General features: G+C 40.1%; 1 long non-coding RNA gene across 2 annotated transcripts in view; it reads left to right on the plus strand.

Moving 5' to 3' along the window:
- The window catches only part of LOC123520838, a 31337-nt gene extending 12217 nt beyond the window's left edge, over positions 1-19120 (plus strand). Inside the window, exon 3 of one of the 2 annotated variants that reach the window (XR_006679394.1) lies at positions 18991-19120. This is a non-coding gene — a long non-coding RNA (uncharacterized LOC123520838). Of the gene's footprint in view, positions 1-6949; positions 7002-18990 lie in introns of those variants that run through there. The other variant, XR_006679393.1, reaches the window with a different exon arrangement.
- Positions 19121-20259: the final 1139 nt, after the last annotated feature.

The following is a 20259-nucleotide window of genomic DNA, read 5'->3' on the forward strand; positions in this document are numbered from 1 at the left end:
CCGGGCAACACTGCTCTGTTTATTATTTAGGAGAGCCTGACGATCTTGCATGGCCGAGTATAGGTCACTGAGCGCCGCTGTGGTTCTCACAACAAACAGTCAAAAGTTATCCCGTTCGTAACTTTTTCATTGTTAGACTGACCTACTTGGAACAGATTGATTTATTGTGCGTTAACTGATCATTTCAAGCTTCCATTAGGCTAAAGACAAGAGGTCTCTGCCTGTGTCTGGTTTTCATCCTTCCTCTTACATGATCGGTTCCCAGAGAGAGGGTCAAGACGCTAGAACCAAACTGAAATGCTTTTTACAATATACTTTTATTTGGGACAGATGTAAAAAAGTGGAGTTTTTTTTCACCTTTTTTTCTGTTATGTTTGTTGTCAGTGTTGATGCGTAGAAATAAAAAAGAGATAAATACACTAAATTTGTATATTTAATCTATTTAAATACTAAAGAAAAGATGAAATGGCTTCTTGTTGCCATGCATTGTTATTTCCTTTTTGTTTCCAAACACTCAAAAGGCAGTCATTGGTTTGTTATTAACACAGTTTACCCTTATCACAAACCACTCCGTGACAATTATATATGTTGCACAGCCGCCTCCAAGCATTAGGCAGGCTAATAAAAGGAAACGATTTTTCAACTTCATTTCTATTTGTAGCAGCTGCTTGTAAAGATTTTTGTTGTTTTTAGTGTTATGAATTGTTGCATAACGCAGTTAAAGTAAATGAAATTCCCAACAGAATAGTGTGTTTCTTTTTTCTTTATTTCGTTTCTGCGCGCTCTCGAAAGTTATTCATTCTTTACGTACAATGACACCTGTTGATTTTTTTGGGGGGTGGGATATCAGCGAAGAATTTTATTAAGCTTAGGATAATTCTTTTTTCCAATGTGTCTAGTTACTTATTCACTACACTACTAGCTTTACTTACCGTACTGTGAGTAACGACACCTGATTTAGTCTAGGTCGAAAAAAATTGTTCGTTAGTACTGAATGGTTTAATAAAAAGACAGGAACTCATATAGGTCCGTGTACAGCAGTGTAGTAGTTAAAACTAATGGACGGTATCACTTTTTAATCCGAGTGCCGTGCTTGCCGTGAAAACAATTAATTCATGGCGACGTTCACTCCGCCACTCAGGGAACGTAGCCACTCTCTCCGCCCTCCCCCATCACAAAGGCTGGCTTATGCATATCCTCGCGACTCATCACAATAAGCTTAAGGTATTTGGATAAACCTGGCGCTGTGATTCCGCGTTCCTCTATTGTTTAGTGGACGCTCTTCCCTTCTGACCCTTGATGCTTAATACCTTTAGTACTGCGACGCATTTTTACCTGAGTGTGACTAGATGATTTCATTTACATTAAGAAGTGTCTATGCAGGTCAGAAGATTAATGGCTAGAGTCTTCCATATTTTAATCTCCATATTAGTTTCTTAATCCCTTTAGCACTGGAACGCATTTTTACCTTGAGATTTTGGTGATTAGATTATTTTATTTTTTAATCTTTTTTATTTATTTATTTTTCTACGTAGAGAAGAGGGCCAGCCAAGGGCAAAAAAAAGAAAGTTAGAAAAAGGCCCACTTGAGCGCTGGCTCTCCAAAGACTTCAAAAAATGCCAAAACCGTCAGCCAGAATTAGGGGAGCAAATGCCTCGATACCTCCCTCTTGCATTAAGAAGTGTCTATGCAGGTCAGAAGATTAATGGGTAGAGTCTTCTCTATTTTAATCTCCATGTAAGTTTCTGTAGATGTGCAAAATCATCAAATAGAAAGCAGAGTGAATACGGAAGCATGTCTTGGTACTGAAGGGGTTAAGTGATGTTTTCTTCTTTTAGTATTGCTTCTTTTCGGTTTTTTTTTTCTTGGTTTTAGTTTTTTTTATTTATCATTTTTCCCCAATCTTTAATCTAAGTTTCTGTGTTTTGTGTTGTCTTTTCAATTTTGTGTTTCTCATCTTTATTTTCTTCTCTACGATGTTTATTTCTTATCATTCTGTTCTCTAACTTACCTTCATTTATTTGAGTCCTTCTCTTTTCAGCATATTCTTCCTGATTACTATTTCATTTTTTTGTTTACCTCTTTATCTCATCTGTTCTTTGTTTTTGCTTTTCATTTTATCTTTTCATAAATTTTCTACTTTTACTAAACTGTCACCTTATCTTAGTTTTTATTTCTAAGTGTCATTCAGTCATTGCTTTTTTTTTTCCTGTTTTTGTGTTTTATCGAATTCGTCAAAACTTATTCTCTTCTATTCCGTCATAGCATCATTTTCTCACATTTTTATCTATCTCTCCATTTCCGCCACTACTTCAATTTTCTTTATCCACCTTATTTTTTTGGGTATCTCACCACCACCACCACCACCGCCACCGCCACTGCCACTACCACCACCACCACCGACACGCACCAACAAGCACTTCTTTTCACACTGCAGTCAACACACCACCACCATCATCACCACCACCACCACCACCAAAACCACCACCAACCACTAGTACCCTCCTCCTCCTCCTCCTCCTCCTCCTCCTCCTCCTCCTCCTCCTCCTCCTCCTCCTCCTCCTCCTCCTCCTCTTCCTCCTCCTTCACAATGCTCGTGATTGGAGTGAGGCAAGCAAAAAAGGAGCCCGCCAGGAAAGTCATAACCGGATTGAACATTTTGGGAATTTTTCACCCGGATATATTTTTCCTTTGTGTGTGAGCGGCGCGTTGAGTCTCCTGGTGTGCTCCGTATCTGTGTCTCGCGCGATGTCGTTCAATCAGTTTCTTTGTCGCGAAAGTAATGGGCGCAGGAATGCATTGCTGCTAATATATTGAAGACATGAATAACCTTTTTTTTTTTTTTGTATTCTCTTTCTCTCTTTCTTTTTTTTTTTTTTTGTCTCTTTTGTCTATGCATGGGATGGTTGTTGGTGTTTATCTTCTCAATATATCTCTGTTTTACGTGTGTGTCTGTTCGTCTATTTATCTATCTATCTATCTATCTATCTATATGTCTGTCTATTTATTTACTTGTATATTGTGACTGACTGCCTCTGTGTTTGTGTGTGTGTGTGTGTGTGTGTGTGTGTGTGTGTGTGTGTGTGTGTCGTGGTTTCTTTCTCGCTGGATTTTTACATTCCTGCCTGTGTGTGTGTGTGTGTGTGTGTGTGTGTGTGTGTGTGTGTGTGTGTGTGTGTGTGTGTGTGTGTGTGTCGAAAGTGGTATGTAGGAGGTGAGGGCGAGGGTTGTGTTGGAGGCTCTGAGGGATTCTCTCTCTCTCTCTCTCTCTCTCTCTCTCTCTCTCTCTCTCTCTCTCTCTCTCTCTCTCTCTCTCTCTCTCTCTCTCTCTCTCTCTCTCTCTCTCTCTCTCTCTCTCTCTCTCTCTCTCTCTCTCTCTCTCTCTCTCTCTCTCTCTCTCTCTCTCTCTCTCTCTCTCTCTCTCTCTCTCTCTCTCTCTCTCTCTCTCTCTCTCTCTCTCTCTCTCTCTCTCTCTCCAGGGCGCCGCTGCTCCCTCGCCCTCATACAATATATCCTTTATGATGCGCATCTCACCACAGCGGGCCAACCCAGCTCCCCATCACAATACATTCCCGTTCGCTACTACAAACGACCCTGCCAGCGCCTGTAAAGGGTTATAGAAGCCGGCGACACTCGCGGCCCGGGGAAAAAGCTATATTGTGATGACGTTTACTGGAATCGCGACCGCTGGGCATCAAACCTTGCTTCCTGTGCTTCCTGTGTGCAGTGTGGCGGTAGAAGGTTGGGTGATGGTGCTTGCGCTGAAGGAACATTGAATCGTAGAGTGTGGCTGGGCAGGGCGGGGCGTGGACTGGTGGAATGGATGAGTGGAGAGGGATTACGTTGGTAGATGAAGGGGAACTGGAGTGAGGACAGTTCGTTGCTACTGGAGGGCTTGCTGGGCTGGTTCGGGGGATGTGCTGTACATGAGTGGAAGGATGGATAGTGAGGTGGAGGGGGAGTGAGATAGGGTAAGACATGCAGTGTGTTGGATAATGGATTGTGAAGGATGTGGAGGGTTTGTGAGGTGGGTGTGGAAGGGTCGGCTGGGATGGAGAGCTCAAGTGAAGGGACGGGACAGAAATGGATGACGTACAATAGGGCACAGTCAGGTATTAGGGGAGGATTTTAAAAGGTGTATCTCTGTAGCCTTTTGAGCCATATACACGATTTTTACAACGGGATTAGGGAAAGGGCAAGAGAGAGCAGGCAGGGCTTTGTCAAAAATTTGATATGAAACAAGTCTCCCGGAACTTTCCACACTAGGCGTCCAGGGAAACGTGGGACGGTGTTGGACACTCTCACGATCTTGGCTTTGTCTCCAGTGACGAGTGTCTGAGGGTTTCCAGTTCGTGTCTTATGTTCTTGTTTTAAGTGCCTCTGAGGAAAGGTGGTGAAACTTCCCAGGTCTTTGAATATTCACGTAAATGATAATACCAAGAGCAGGCACAGGCGTCAGGAGACAGGAGCCAAGAACAAATGGCCTCCAGACGCACACTACAAGCTTCCAAGCGTCCCGTGTTGCATGACGAAGTAGGAATGAAATGCATGTTTTTTGTCGTTCTTTTACTGTATCTTGAAGAGATAACACTCAATGGACACTTGTTCATAGGTAATGCATCTTATGTGGTATTAAAAAGTAATAGAAACACCATTTTAAGTCTAGGTAAATTACAAAAAAAAATATAATAATAATGCCTGAAGAGAAGTATATGAAGAGGATTATCTAAAAAGATCATTTGAAAACTCTTCGATTCACTTTTCTCGCCTTGTTCACTTTTCTATTTAATCGTCACTTTGGTTTATATCTTTTCAAATTTTATCAGTGGTACCTTAAAATGGCCATATAATTTGTTGTGCTTTTTTTTAATATAGTGCAGAATGCTTGTTAACTATCTCCGGAATTCTGAAAACTGTCTCGAAGTCCTGAAGAATCTGTTAAAAAAGTACTGTTGGTGTCTCGGACGAAAGCTGGCGAAAGTTTGATTGTGTGAGTATTCAGACAGGTAATGTCGAGGCCAGGCAGGCACTATGGGACCATGGCGAGGAGCAGCTGACTGTGAACGCACCAAGGCTTGTATTCTTGAGCACTGTCTGCTTTTATTAGAAATGTCTTCAAAACCCGCAGAGATAATCAGGCATGTTGTCATGGATACTTTGTCGCATGAATAGACTTTATACGAGAGAGCTATCCCGTATCATGCTTGTATCATTGTTTTTTGTATCATTATGAACGTTTTTTCCACTTGAAATACAAAATGAATGTCTAGAATCACAAAATAAATGTTCCCGGAAAACCTTACGACTGCCATGAGTCTTTTAAAACCACTCGAGATGAACCACAGGTAACGCTTGAAAATGCAATTTTTGGCTTTCCCTTTCTTCATCTTGTTCACGGTAATGTTGACTTTGTACCATTCTCTTCCTGTTGCTCTATCTTATTGTCATCACTTATTTCATGTGGATTCTCTTCATTCACTAGTTTCTAAAAACACTCTTACATCTTTTGAACTCTCTCTTCTCTTGTTATCATTTTTTTTACAGAGAAATGTAAAATAATGTGCGTTTCCCACTTCTCTGACTTTGTGTGGCCACCTTCACGCGCTGAGAAAAAAGGAAATTTTCACATCTTTAGGTGTTTGAACTCTTTACTGCAATATTTTCTCCCTGTGAAGGCGAGGACTGGATGCTTTGTGTATTCCCAACTCATCTGTGTTTTCATTCCAAGTTCTCGCCTTCACAGGACCTGAAACTCTTTTTGCGCTGCCTTTGCTTGCCTGTAGATGTGTGGCAACTTATTATTGTTGGTGATAAGACTTCGGTCGGATATTTTAATCCTTTCAGTACTGGGACGCATTTTTACTCTGAGTTTTTGGTGTGATTAGATGATTTTATTTTACATTAGAAAATATCTATGTATTTTAAAAGATTAATGGCCAGAGTCTACAATATTGTAATCCTCACATAATTTTATGAAGGTGTGTAAAATAGCCAAAATGGTAAACAGAATGAATATGAAAGCATGTTGGTAGTGAAGGGATGAAGTTGTATTAATAAACATGAGCTGGTCTGTGTTCAAACTTTGCTGTGGCACTTGTGAGAGTTCCTGAGAGGTCCTGGAACGTATAAGCAGGAAGCGACTCTGCGTGAGAACTTCCAGATAGTATGTTGTGTACGTATACGTCTATTCACGGGTCTCTCTCTCTTCGTCTCACTGGATATTGCAGGGGATAAATCTATTAGGAATGTATTGCAAACCCCTAAAGGATGGCTGCACCCTTCGCTTCTGACTTCCCACGCAGCTGATGGCGTCTTGTGTGCCTAGGTGTTGTTGTTCACCCTGTGGCTCTACACGACACGACGAAACATTGTACTCTCAGTCTATCTACAGTTTCTCTTTATTTATTTATTTATTTATTTATTATTGCTAATTAATGGATGTGTTTTCGTTTATCTATAATTTTCTGTTTATGTTTTTGATCCTCCTCTTCCCTGTACTGGTTTGTCTAGTTGTTTTCCTTCATTTGATCTTGTTGTTTTTGTTGTTTTTTTTTCTTTTTCTTCTTCTTCTTGCTTCTTGTTTTTCTTGTTCTTGTTCTTGTTCTTCTTCTTCTTCAATTTCTTATTATTATTATTATTGCTATTATTATTATTATTATTATTATTATTATTATTATTATTATTATTATTATTATTATTATTATTATTATTATTATTATTATTATTATTATTATTATTATTATTGTTGTTGTTGTTAATATTATTGTTAGCATTGCTTTTTTTTTATCTTACTCTCGTTCTTCTTTTCATCTTTTCTACCCTTTATCTTTTCCTTTTCTTCTTACTTTTTCCTCTTCCTCCTCCTCCTCCTTCTCCTCCTTCTCCTCCTCCGCTAACCAATCCCGCCATATGTTCCCTACAAACTCTGTCAGACTCATCCTTTTACCAGAAACCTTTACTGTGCGTCCAGCCACCACCACCACCACGACCACCACCACCACCACCACCACCACCACCACCACCACCACCACCACCACCACAGGTCCAGCAGAGGTCTCGCGCTCGCCAAAATATTATAATGAACAGCAACAAAACTGTCACATAAACGAGCGCCATTTTCTTATCGCCTGCGCTTCCATACGGAGTGACAATATAGTCATTACAATTTGAATAACTAATAATATCGAGTAATTTGGCTATAGTTTCGGAAAATAATTAACAGCATCCATTTCCTCATTAAATTGCGCACGCCCGCTTTCAATATGTAATAATTTATCAAGACAGCTGATAATATTGTTTCATTTACTCAAATTGTTCATTAGTAGACTGGGCGGTAATGAAGTGCGGGAAGGGCAACACTCAGGTGCGGCACAAGTGAGTCGCCGCGCTGCCCGTGGGGAGTTCAGTTTTGCCTCTGCGTCACCTAAGATTACTCTGCCGACGAAAGCAACGGTTACCACTTGATACACCTGATCAAGAAAGGAGGGTTTAGGAATGTAAAATTAGCATGTTGTTGTTCCAGGTTGTCGTTTCTTGTATGTAGAGTAGCGAGAATATCTGTTTTAGGTCATTTTGTGCTTGTTTGTGGTTCCTTAGACCGCAAGACATCTGTGGCAAAATGATTATAACGTGTTACGCTTGTGTGTTGTTTCTGCTTTCTTCCTTTAGATGTTTGATCAGGTCTTGTGTGTTTTATTCTATTTATTTTTTTTTTCATTGATGTTTTTCACACTGTGGTTTATCTGGGCTATTTCCCAAGGTTACAGAGATTATTGGTAATTTTGTCATTAGTGTTTTCTTCCTATTGGTGATGCATAACTCGTATCAAAATATTACTGAAATAAAAAACAAAATGTAAGATGAAATAAACGAAAACTTTTTTTTTTAAACACGATCTTCTATTTCATACTTGGCACTTTCATATGCTTTGGCAGGAGAGATGAGCACTACATATGGATTGAACACCTTCCTTTATCTTCATCTTGGGCTTCAATCATTCCATAGACTGACTCAACTGTATAGTTAATCTGAAGATGTCCAATAGTTATGCGTGATAGCTTGTTTTGCACCTCAGCCTTTGGAGGACTCACGCACGCACATTGTAGTTAGAGGCATTGCACATTAGTGAGGGATGTATGTATTTGAAGTGACTTATGGGATGTAACGAAGATAATATGGACAACATCTTCAGAACTTCTAATCAAGATAGGAAAAGAAATAACGTGATCGAATTTTGAGACAGTTTAAATAAAATGAAATGGCTTATGAGCGGAGTAGTAGACACCTGAAACAAAACTGATTTTATGGCAAATAAATGGGAAAGAAAAAATAATTGTTAAATATTCAGGTTGCGGCTTTCACCCCTTGAGTACTATGACCCGTTTCCATATTAATTTTTATTACAATTTGGTGATTTTATACATCTTCAAAAACTTACGTGGGGGATAAATATGGTGAAAACTGTGCCCATTATTCTTTTGATCTCCATAGACCATTCCCAATATCAATAAAATGGTCTAATTGAACACAAATCTCAAAGTAAAAATGTGTCCCAGTATTGAAGGGCTTAAAATTTTATGAAAAGATATCCTCAATAGATGCCACCTTCGTTCCGATGCCGCGATACACTTTCCTCGAAACATTGCAAGACATGACGAAAGAATGAAATGCAAAAATAAGCAGATCAATCTACAGCTTATCGCTGAAAAGGGCTGAAAGACGGAAGGTATTAATCAATTTAAAGGAAATATGATGAAAAAAGATTTGTTAATTATCCAGACGCCATTCCTTTCCTTATTTATCCTTTCTTTTCTTCCTGACTTGCACACAAACCTTTAGATACCTGTAAGGTTTTCATTATAAGGTGGAAAACTGAGGATTTGTTTGATCTTTTCAGAAAATTAGGTCATTATCAGACTTTTCTTCCCCGCGTTGTGTGGGAGTTTTACCATCCACTAAAAATTTATGTGGAAGTCTGAAATAAACACAGAAAAATCATTGCTTAAGAACATGTTTTAGATCATTACCAAACTTTTATTCTTACCAAACTTTTATTCTGTCTGTTATATTTGTGTTTGTATTAGACAACGAGCTATAACGAGCATCTATTCATCGTAGCATTGCGTGACTCATCTTCCTCCCCATTTTTAGAGATTATGACGTGAGCGAAAAGGAATCGAAGAAGGCAATAATGAATCCAGACGCTCGCAATCTTCCATCTTTCGATTAATTAAAATCCAGTGACCCAGATCTACATTCATAATTTACCTTAGCGAATTAATTAGTTATGTTTCAGCTCGCTGCATTTTTTCAAGACTTTCAATATTCTTTATATAAATCGAGGGTAAAAATTTGCGTGCCGCGTTTGGCTGAGAATCGCCTGCAGAATTACCCAGGGACGTGGTTACCGCCTCCTGCCGCTCCGAGAATTCCTGCTCCGGGGAGAAGAATTTGCAGCAAGTATTTCTTATTCGTGTCTGGTAACCTTTAATGCTTTATGCTTGCAGGAATGAACTAAAAAATGTAAGTGTTGCATGAAGGTAATAGATCGTGTATTGGAAATTGTTGAGGATACTTAGTTATAGATGTTACGAGATTATTATTATAATTATTATTATGCATAACAATGATGAATGATGTGTAAACTTGTAATAATGAAAATAAAAAATAGATAGTGATGAAATAAATGCTAAAGTAAATAGTAAATTTTGTCTAGTAATAGATTTTGTGTAATCCGAAAAGTGATACATTATATTTAAACAAAGGTGTAATACTTCAAATGGAAACAGATGATGATGATTGAATATTAAATGATGCACGGCGTCATATGCTAAATTAAAAAGCAGATATTATGCTAACCTTCATTATATTAAAATAAATGGCTGTAAAATCATGATAATGATAACAGTGAGTGATATCTAGTAGTAAATGCTGCGGAATTACGGAAACACTATATGGAGATTTCATGTAGTAATGGAAGTAATGCGCGATAATACTGAAAATTACATCATTATATAAAGATTTCATGTAGTAATGGAAGTAATGCGCGATAATACTGAAAATTACATCACTATATAAAGATTTCATGTAGTAATGGAAGTAATGTGCGATAATAATGAAAATTACATCTGATCCTCCGCAGACGCCTAGTTGCTTGCTGGGGAACACACAACAAAATAACGACATCCGAATATTAGCATACAGAAGACGGTGAAGAGCTCTTGCGTGTGTTTCCTGCCTCGTGGCAAGAAAATGTTCTCGCTGGAGGGCCGCCGCTTGTCCCGCCTCCTTCCTTTCCACTTTTCTTTTTCTTCCCTCTCTTTTTTATCCTTTTTGACTACGCGTTCGTTTACTTATTTGTATTTATTTGTTTACTTTTTTGGTGTTGGGAGAAGAAAGGAGTCTTTTTCATGACAGCCAGGAAAAATAGAAGACATGTCTCTGGAGGAAATGTTGTAGGTAAAGTTGATATATAGATAATGTTGATGTATATATTTGGAATCTTACTGGCATTAATGTTGCTATATCCGCCGCTAACCACCACCACTACCACCACCACCACCACCACCCCGTTGCCAAAACAGCTATCATTATCCCTACTACTACTACTACTACTACTACTACTACTACTACTACTACTACTACTACTACTGTGACTACTGCTGCTACTACTACTTCTACTACTTCTACTACTCCTACTGTTACTGCTACTGTTACTGCTACTGCTACTGGTACTCCTACTACAACTACTGCTACTACTACTACTACTACTGCTACTACTTGGCGTGTCTTACGAAGTTGGAAGGTCAACTGATGGCTGAGGTGGTGGTGGTGGTGGTTATCATAGACAGACTACTTTTATGCGCGGGTTAATGTAATGTTTTGTATATAGTGTACTAGGGCTGTGTATTGTTCAGCTACCCCACGGGACGCCACGCTCAGTCTGGTTCCTAACGCAGCTTAAGGGATAGGCTCACGCTCTGTTTGGCAATCCGCTTGCCTTCCTTCTTTGACTGGGCCTCCTGTCCTGCACAGCCAGTCTAGTTCTACAGTCTACTGTCTACAGTCACACTCCATTGTGTAGACTGTAATTATACATCATCACGCTTGCTACAAGCTCCATCTAGCCGCTACCGACTACAAGTCTCTCTCTGACCGACGGCTACTTCTCAAGCCTTTCCACGGCCGGTCGCTACCAAGCTACCAAGCCTCCAGTACATTTTGTATCCTACAATAAACACAGGGAAGCTCCCCCAGTGTTTCTCTTCAGCCACACCAGAACATATTGATAGTGCCAGCGGTACCAGGACATGGTGGTGATGGTGGTGGTGTTGGGGTGGATGTTATAATATTAAGAACAATAGTAACATTAATGTTGATTTATATTTTTATTCAGTTAGATTTGGAAAGTGTTTTTTTTTTTATGTCACTAAAAACAAGCAAGAGAATACGTAAATAAATGAAGGAAGGAAAATTTAGTGGAAAAATAATTTTTTTAATATATTTGAAAGAAAAAGAATGGCGTGAGTATAAAACATTGATATGATTGGTTTAAGAGAAAAGGAGTTCGGTATGTCAGAGAAAGTATTTAATCCAGAGGTTAAGATAAATTGTTGCACACTGTTTTGTAAAGACAGGGAAAACAGGAGGAAAAATGCAAGAACATTTTCACATGTCAGTGATTTCTGTCGTTGAATTATTCCTTCAATATGTAAATATATGCGTTTAATTAATTATTCAGCTGGGTGCGATCCTAATTCGGATACATATTTTAATAATTACTTTTGCAGACTTTGTCTGTTGCCCACGTAGGAATCGTGGAAGGGAAAGCAGCAGATAAAATCATTTTAAAGATCGTGATAAAAGAACAAAGTTATAACTAAACCACTTTCTTCCTTCTTGTTTCGCAGGAAAAGAGAGAGAGAGAGAGAGAGAGAGAGAGAGAGAGAGAGAGAGAGAAAATGAATGCTAGTTGCTTCCAGTATAGATGCCATGGCTTTTCATTTCATCATCTCTATTCTTTAATGGTTTGCCTTCAGTATCTCCTTCCCCGTAAGTGTTGCATCCGTCGCTGTTCTCTCTCGTACAATAATTTTTTTTTATTCCTGATTCTCATGTCCTGTCATAGCTGTGGAGTGTCCATGGTTCACATCACGCCTGGTTCCTTTGCAGCATATGTGGTTGAATAGAGTCCCTTAACATTTTAATCATTTAGTGTTAACCTCCAAAAATCAACAAGGAAGCAAGACTTATTACGAGAAAAATCACGAATTCACGTTTTAGAGCAAAATTAACCATCAATATTAAATAAGAAATTCTACTCTAGGTTCTGTAGCATCCATGGACAGCAAAAGTCTTTACAAGACTTTTAAGGCTCAGAGAGTGCAGGAGTAAAGGCGAATGTGATCTGAGGGATAAGATAGCGAAAAGGACAGTAATTAATCTTCAAATGGTCCTGTTTGAGATAAAGACTAAAAGCAATAATTGAAGTGTATTATTATCTACCTCAACATTAATAAAAAAAATGTTTCTTCTTCATTTAAGCATTCGAGATTTTCTTTCGGCGACTTGAAGTATTTACATAGAGGAAAGATCTCAGCCATGCAGGAGAGATGGAATGCAAGGCCAGTGTAGTTATAAGCCTAATAATTACAAGTATGTCATGTAGCAAAAGTGAATGCACCTTAAAGCAGCCGACGCACTGTAACACTTACGGTCTGCTTGGAGTGTGTGATATTTAATGCAGCGCGAGTCAGGAAGGGGGAGGGAGAAACTTTTTTATGCCGTGGAAGTTGTGAATATGTTAGAGTTGGTGGTTTTCCGTGTGGTTGGCTTCTGGGGGTGTTTGTGTGTAATAACTCCGTGTTAATTCATAGCAGAGCGTTATTAAGGTAGGGCGACTAAAGGCAGAAATAAAAAGAGGACAGCAGGAAGGAAGAAAACTTGATTTCATATATTTTAGAGACTATTCCCTCATACCGAGCGACAAGCCACGATGTACGATGGCTCAGCTCTGTTGTCATGATTCTTAAACGAGCTTTTCTCTCAGTGGACTCGGCCAGGAAATCCGTTAGTAAGGTGATTATTTTCGTATTGTGAAATATTAAGGCCGAATTGTAAATGAATGAAAAAAAAAAAAATAAAATGTAATTATCTCTCTCTCTCTCTCTCTCTCTCTCTCTCTCTCTCTCTCTCTCTCTCTCTCTCTCTCTCTCTCTCTCTCTCTCTCTCTCTCTCTCTCTCTCTCTCTCTCTCTCTCTCTCTCTCTCTCTCTCTCTCTCTCTCTCTCTCTCTCTCTCTCTCTCTCTCTCTCTCTCTCTCTCTCTCTCTCTCTCTCTCTCTCTCTCTCTCTCTCTCATTGATGGTATTACTTTCCTAAGGTGAAATATCACTATAACCATCAATACAGCCTTCAAAACTCTATTGATTCCACCGCAGCACGTTCAAGATAAGTAAGCCTCTGAAATGTTCGAGAATACGGTTCATGATACAATTGTAGAATCGTATGTAGTAAGTCTAATGTGGAAAGCCCTCGCTCGCTCAGTAGCTCACGTGTCTGCTGCTGTACAATACAACTTAAGCTGCTCTTCATATGATGCGTAGTTTTTTTTTATTCTCTTGTGTCTGCACGGATTTGTGTTGACAGCTTTGTGTGTGTGTGTGTGTGTTTAAATGCATGTGTATGTGTGTGTATATGTGCAAAGAATGAGAAGAGAGTGAGCATCTCAGACTCGCATTATGAACCGTCCTCACTCTGTTCCCAACAATGAATAATAGCTGAGTAACTTTTGGCGCAACACCCGCCGGGACGTGAGATGCAGCCTTCCACTGTGCCTCACGTCCTCACACGCCTCGGCCTCGACACGCCACGCTGCCTTCATTACTGGGCGAGAGCAGAGCCGCTCCTGCTGGCCACCTCCACCGCTCCACCTTCCCTTGCTCGTCATGGTGCAAGGGTTTACTCCACCGTAGTAATTTCTCCCTGAAACGCAAGCATGAACCAGGTCTTTGTACAACATATCTTCTGCTTGAGCTTTTTCCCTTCCTCAGCTTTACTAATTTTCATAGAGTCCTTCCTCCTTTTAAATTCCTTTTGTTCCTACTGTTCCTGCACTGCCAGTTTCAGCAAACCTTCCTCCGTCCGAGCCTTCACTGTTCAGTCATTCTGTTGATGCTGTCTGGTCAGCATGGAAATTCCAGCTGCCACTGTACCTGTTTTTGTTCACTGAGAGCATATGTAACTTTTATGTAAAATTATATTTATAGTGTGCATTCCCTGCTTCCTGAATATTGCAGTAATGTACTGTGCCTTTGTTAGCACCGTTTTTTGGTATATTTATAATTTCCCTATGAAAATATCATTAGGAATGAGCCTAGACTAGGAGTTTCAGGAAAATGCTCTCACGAATCACTAGTTCTTCCATTAGACATTTCTTATAGTGTTTTGTCATTAGTTGTTATACAATATTAATTTTCTGCATGAATTTTTGTGTGGATGGTGGCACAAAGCCTTTGAGGCTGCAGGACACTGTGATGGGCGGCGCGGAGCGGTGCCCAGCAAAGCATTACTAGTTGGTCACCATGGCCACTGATTGATAGCATCACGCCGTAACTGGAGTTCATTAAATCATAATTCGTATATAACAGAGCTGCGTGTGTGAAAAAGTCCACCTGATGCACTTGTCACACACCGAAGTATAGATGTTTGCGTTAACTTTAGAGAATAAAAGACAGAATTGCACTGGAAACAAACGGTCATGCTTCACCCAGGTAACAATGAGATCTCCACACACGCTTCTTCGGTGAATGTTTTTGTATTTCATGGTGATGTATTGTAATATTATATGATGTTTAAACACACACACACACACACACACACACGCACGCACACACACACACACAGTGGTTAGAGTGCTGGCTTCACAAGCCAGAGGACCGGGGTTCGATTCTCCGGCCGGGTGGAGATATTTGGGTGTGTCTCTTTTCACGTGTAGCCCCTGTTCACCTAGCAGTGAGTAGGTACGGGATGTAAATCGAGGAGTTATGACCTTGTTGTCCCGGTGTGTGGTGTGTGCCTGGTCTCAGGCCTATCCGAAGATCGGAGATAATGAGCTCTGAGCTCGTTCCGTAGGGTAACGTCTGGCTGTCTCGTCAGAGACTGCAGCAGATCAAACAGTGAAACACACACACACACACACACACACACACACACACACACACACACACACACACACACACACACACACACACACACACACACACACACACACACACACACACTTTCCAATACAGGACAATAGATAGATGAAACATATTACCAGAAATAAAAGTATGCACATAAAACATTTACAGTTAGAATAGAAACACTAAAACAATATTGAAAATGTGAACAAAACGAAGCTGAGGGAGTGCACTAAAACACTTGAATATTTAAGTAAGAACACTCCTATTTTTATCGTGGAAGTGAGCACGAAATACATCAAGTCAATCATAGCCAGCCATTACCGAGAACTGATGATACTGAAACAGGACAGCTTTCATATTCCTTCTGGTTACTATTTAGTGATTTTATACAGCTTCGTAAACCTATGTGGGGATTAAAGTAATGAAGACTGACCATCAATTTTCTGATCTCCATAAATCCTTCCTAATGTAAATAAAATAATCTAATCATGCCCAAACTCAAGGTAGAGATGCGTCCCAGTAGTGTAGGAGTTATGTTCACTGTTTTTCCATCAAGACTATTTTCAGAGGTAACACATGGTTGTGTTTTTATGGAGGTTTTCTCACTCCTTTTGGAAGTGCGATACGGAATACTCGTTAAGGTATCACTTGAAGTTTGAAAACGCTTGAAAACCTCCGTATATACTTCCTTTAAAGCTTGGTAAGAGTGGTCAAGAATTTTATGCATAGTCAAGTGGTCATGACTATAAATTAATACGGTCTTGTTTTATTTCACGTAAGAGTCCAATATACAGTACAATATGATAAAATGCAGTGATATTTAGTAGTGCTATGTGTTACCAAATATACAGGAAGCATATAAAGGAAGAGTAGTAATATATGGCGAACATGCAATGATCTGTTGTAATAACCTCGCCTTGCATCATCCCTCGCCGTGCACCAGCCACCTTCACTCTCATCCTCACACTCATCTCACCTTCACCCTTACACACTTCTCCCTCAGCGGACACTCAGCCACCGAACTACAAGAACCATCAAGTACTCACCCCACCGTCCCGTTCCTTTCCTGTCATTAACTCTTTCCCTGCTAGAAATTACAAAACCTTTCCTTTTTCCACCATTCTTTCTTGCACATGCTTTTAGAGGCTCCGTATATTGCTTTTAGTGCTGTGAATCGTTGCATATCACGGTGATAGGGTTAATTAACGCAGGTGTTAACGGCGCCTCATAGATCTGAAATATAACATCTATTCCGATAACAGCAATAGCTTCCCCCGGTTACCATTTGGCGCCACTAGAGGGAGTGGAGTTGTTAAGCTCCACACGTGGGCGGAATAATGATCGAAATAGAATAATGCAAAAATACGTAATGGAAAGGGATATGGAGATGGAAATTATGGATATTCGGGGAGTATTTCAAATTGGGGCTGCGCGTGGCCGATGTGCTGTTTATTGGGTAGTAAGTAAGTCACGCCTGTATGTGGGTCACAGTTTTGTCGAGATACGAGAGCAAAGGGAGCCACGAGTGAAACTGTATGTGTTTGTGGTGGTGGTGGTGGTGGTGGTGGTGGTAGTGGGTGTGAAGGAGAGAGAGGATGAAAGAGAAAAAGAGAGAATGAGAGAGAAAAAGGGAATGAGAGAAAAGGAGGGAATGGGAGAGAAAAGAAGGGAATGAGAGAGAGAGAGAGAGAGAGAGAGAGAGAGAGAGAGAGAGAGAGAGAGAGAGAGAGAGAGAAAGAAAAATAGACGGACAGGCAATGTTGACGCGTATGATATAAACGTTAAAATATTTTACAGCATGGCAAAACTAGTGAGAGAGAGAGAGAGAGAGAGAGAGAGAGAGAGAGAGAGAGAGAGAGAGAGAGAGAGAGAGTAGACATAGACAGACAGAGAGACAGACAGAAAAATGTACATTGACAGAAACTATAATGACCACACACACACACACACACACACACACACACACACACACACACACACACACACACACACACACACACACACACACACACACACACACACACACACACACACACACACACACACACACACACACACACACATAAACTTTCAAGTCAAGAGCGTGAGTGTGGAGGTAGTGAGGCGGCGAAGCACGTATATAGGAGGTGCAATGAGTGGAAAAAAGAGGCGGACGAAAGGAGGAGGCATACTAAAGCGAGGTGGTGGCGGTGGCAGGACTGGGGGAGAGAGAGAGAGAGAGAGAGAGAGAGAGAGAGAGAGAGAGAGAGAGAGAGAGAGAGAGAGAGAGAGAGAGAGAGAGAGAGAGAGAGAGAGAGAGAGAGAGAGTGTGTCTGGCGTTGTGAAAGGTTTGATGAATAAAAGAGAGGCGTGGAGGCAGAGTTAAGCCTTCCTAGGGGGAGGATGAGTGGCGACGGTCCAATAGCAGTGTGTTTAGACATATGAATACGAAACGTGTTGTGTAAGGGTAGGGAAAAGTGAGGACTGTATTAAAAAGGGCTTCCTTATACGGCAATGTAGGTTAAGTAGAGTTAAGAGTAGCGCCGGGCGTGGATCTTTTGATACCTGGGAAAACATCTCTGGGGAAAGCAAACAGTAATGCGTACGTGTGTGTGTGTGTGTGAGTGTTCAGATGGCATGGCTTTTGTAAAGAGAATGACCGTGTAAATACTAGGAAAGGTGAAATAAAGGATGAATTTGGTGGAAAGATACGTGGGATCTGCCTCAAGGATGTACAGCTGGAAAGGACAAGAAGTGACGAGTGCAGCCTTCACAAAGTTAGATTTAGGTAGTGAGTCGAAAGGAAGTGGTCCACAAATACAGTGGCAGATGATTGAAATAGACTCGGCAATCAGGCTGTTAGTGCCGAGTCAATAGGAAGCTTTGAAATATTTGATAGATGTGTGGACAAGGGTGATGGGTCGATGGTGGACTCCTATATGGTTCTTTGAAGAGGGACGGTTTCCATTCTCATCATTTCTGGATATCTCATTGCCTCTAGTGTTTCGGGAATGGCAACGTCAGTCTCATTTTTTTTCCTTTTGTTGCCCTTCGCCGCTTCTTGAATGGAAATAATACAATGACTGTCATGTTTAGGCCTGCTGGCGTCATATAGCTTTTATTGTTCTTACGTTCTTTAGATGCAAGATATCACTGTGTAGGAGGGGAGGATGGGAGGATTAAACATATCTTGGCTGATTGTGTGACTGCTCAAAGGCATCGCAACAACAGTAGAGGTGTCAGCAGGTAGGTAAAGTATTATTAATCTGCAAGTGTTGAATTAGGATACTTGAAATATAAATACATTGTCGCTTAAAGAAATATATATTAGGAGAAATACAAGTCAGGAAGGGCTTTTTTTTTATTTTATTTAGTTTTTTTTGCTGACACAAGGAAGAACTCGTGAATTCACAAAAAGTAATATTACTACTATTTTAACTACTACCACTACTACTAACCACTATTACAAATACTATTATCACCAACAAGAACTACAACTACTACTACTACTGCTACCATCAATATACCTTCTCTTACTGCAAATACACTTCTGTCTTCACTCTAAGGCGTATTGTTGTCATGGCATATTTCAGCAATTTTTTACCTTTTTTATGGCGCTAGTCTGTTTGTTGGTCAGATAGGTACACGTATTAGTATTCCTTGCGGGCGAGAAAGAGGGAAGTTGGAGGTGTAGCAATCCCTCGCTCATGAAACTTTCAAATTAGTGTTGAAAAAGATAAAGGAAGGGAATAATTAAGAATCTTGGGGTCGTAACTTTTTTCTTCCTCATTTTCTGACTTCATGCTTTATTTTTTCTCGTTTATTGAGATGGAATGTAACTGTAACACTGATGAGAAGAGGAAGAATAGAAGGAGGAGCAAGAGGAGGAGAAGGAGGAGGAGAAAAGGAAGAAAAAAAGATGAACATTAAAACCAACCAATAACAACAACAACAGGAATAACAACAACAACAACAACAACAATAACAACAACAACAGCAACAACAACAGGTCAGCATTCCATTAATCACCATCGTCTTTGTTTCCAGCGTTATCTTTTTATTATTTTTCCATTAATATAACAATACCACCACCACCACTACCACCACCACCACCACCACCACCACCACCACCACCAGCCATGATGCGGGAGTCCAACATAGGAAGTTATTTTTATCGTCAAACTTTCAGATGTACTTTGTTGTTGTTTGTAGTGAACATTTTCTCCTGGGAAGTAACTTTGTGGGGTTATTTTAAACTATTAATTTATGTATCAGTACTATTACTATTGCTATTCTCTCTCTCTCTCTCTCTCTCTCTCTCTCTCTCTCTCTCTCTCTCTCTCTCTCTCTCTCTCTCTCTCTCTCTCTCTCTCTCTCTCTCTTCTCTCTCTCTCTCACCTTCCCATTTTCCCTCTCTTTTACAGACATCTCTCTCTCTCTCTCTCTCTCTCTCTCTCTCTCTCTCTCTCTCTCTCTCTCTCTCTCTCTCTCTCTCTCTCTCTCTCTCTCTCTCTCTCTCTCTCTCTCTCTCTCTCTCTCTCTCTCTCTCTCTCTACTAAATTTGAGACGCATTTTAGTCCTAGAATTGTCAACAGGGAGGCATAAGAGAGGGTGTTGTGAGGTAATAGTGAAAAAAAATCGATAAGTGAATGGTAAAAGGTCTTTAGTGGTCGTTATATAGTTAACCAATACCTCCTCAATAACCACACATATGAATTGCTGTCCAGAACTAAATTAAGACGCATTTTTGGCCTATCCTCTCTCTCTTCGTACAGACAGTCATACTCCTCTCTTTTTTTTATACTTTGGCCTTTTCAATTTTTTCAAACTATTCATTTATGTGTTATCTATCACTGCTATTACTATACTCTCTCTCATTCACCTTCCCGATTTCCTTCCCTCTCTTTTTACAGACCTTCATCCTCACCTCTCTGTCTCTGTCTATTTTCCGGGGCTATTTTCAATCATTCATTTACATATCACGACCATTACTATTGGTCTGTTTGCTTATGGCCATCAGGGAAGGAGGCGTTTCGTTTTACCATCACCTCAATTTTTTAAAAGTGCTCCACAAAGTGTTTTTAATGCGATGAAAAG

The sequence above is a fragment of the Portunus trituberculatus genome, chromosome 47 (assembly GCF_017591435.1).
Source record: "Portunus trituberculatus isolate SZX2019 chromosome 47, ASM1759143v1, whole genome shotgun sequence".
Classification (NCBI taxonomy): domain Eukaryota; kingdom Metazoa; phylum Arthropoda; class Malacostraca; order Decapoda; family Portunidae; genus Portunus; species Portunus trituberculatus.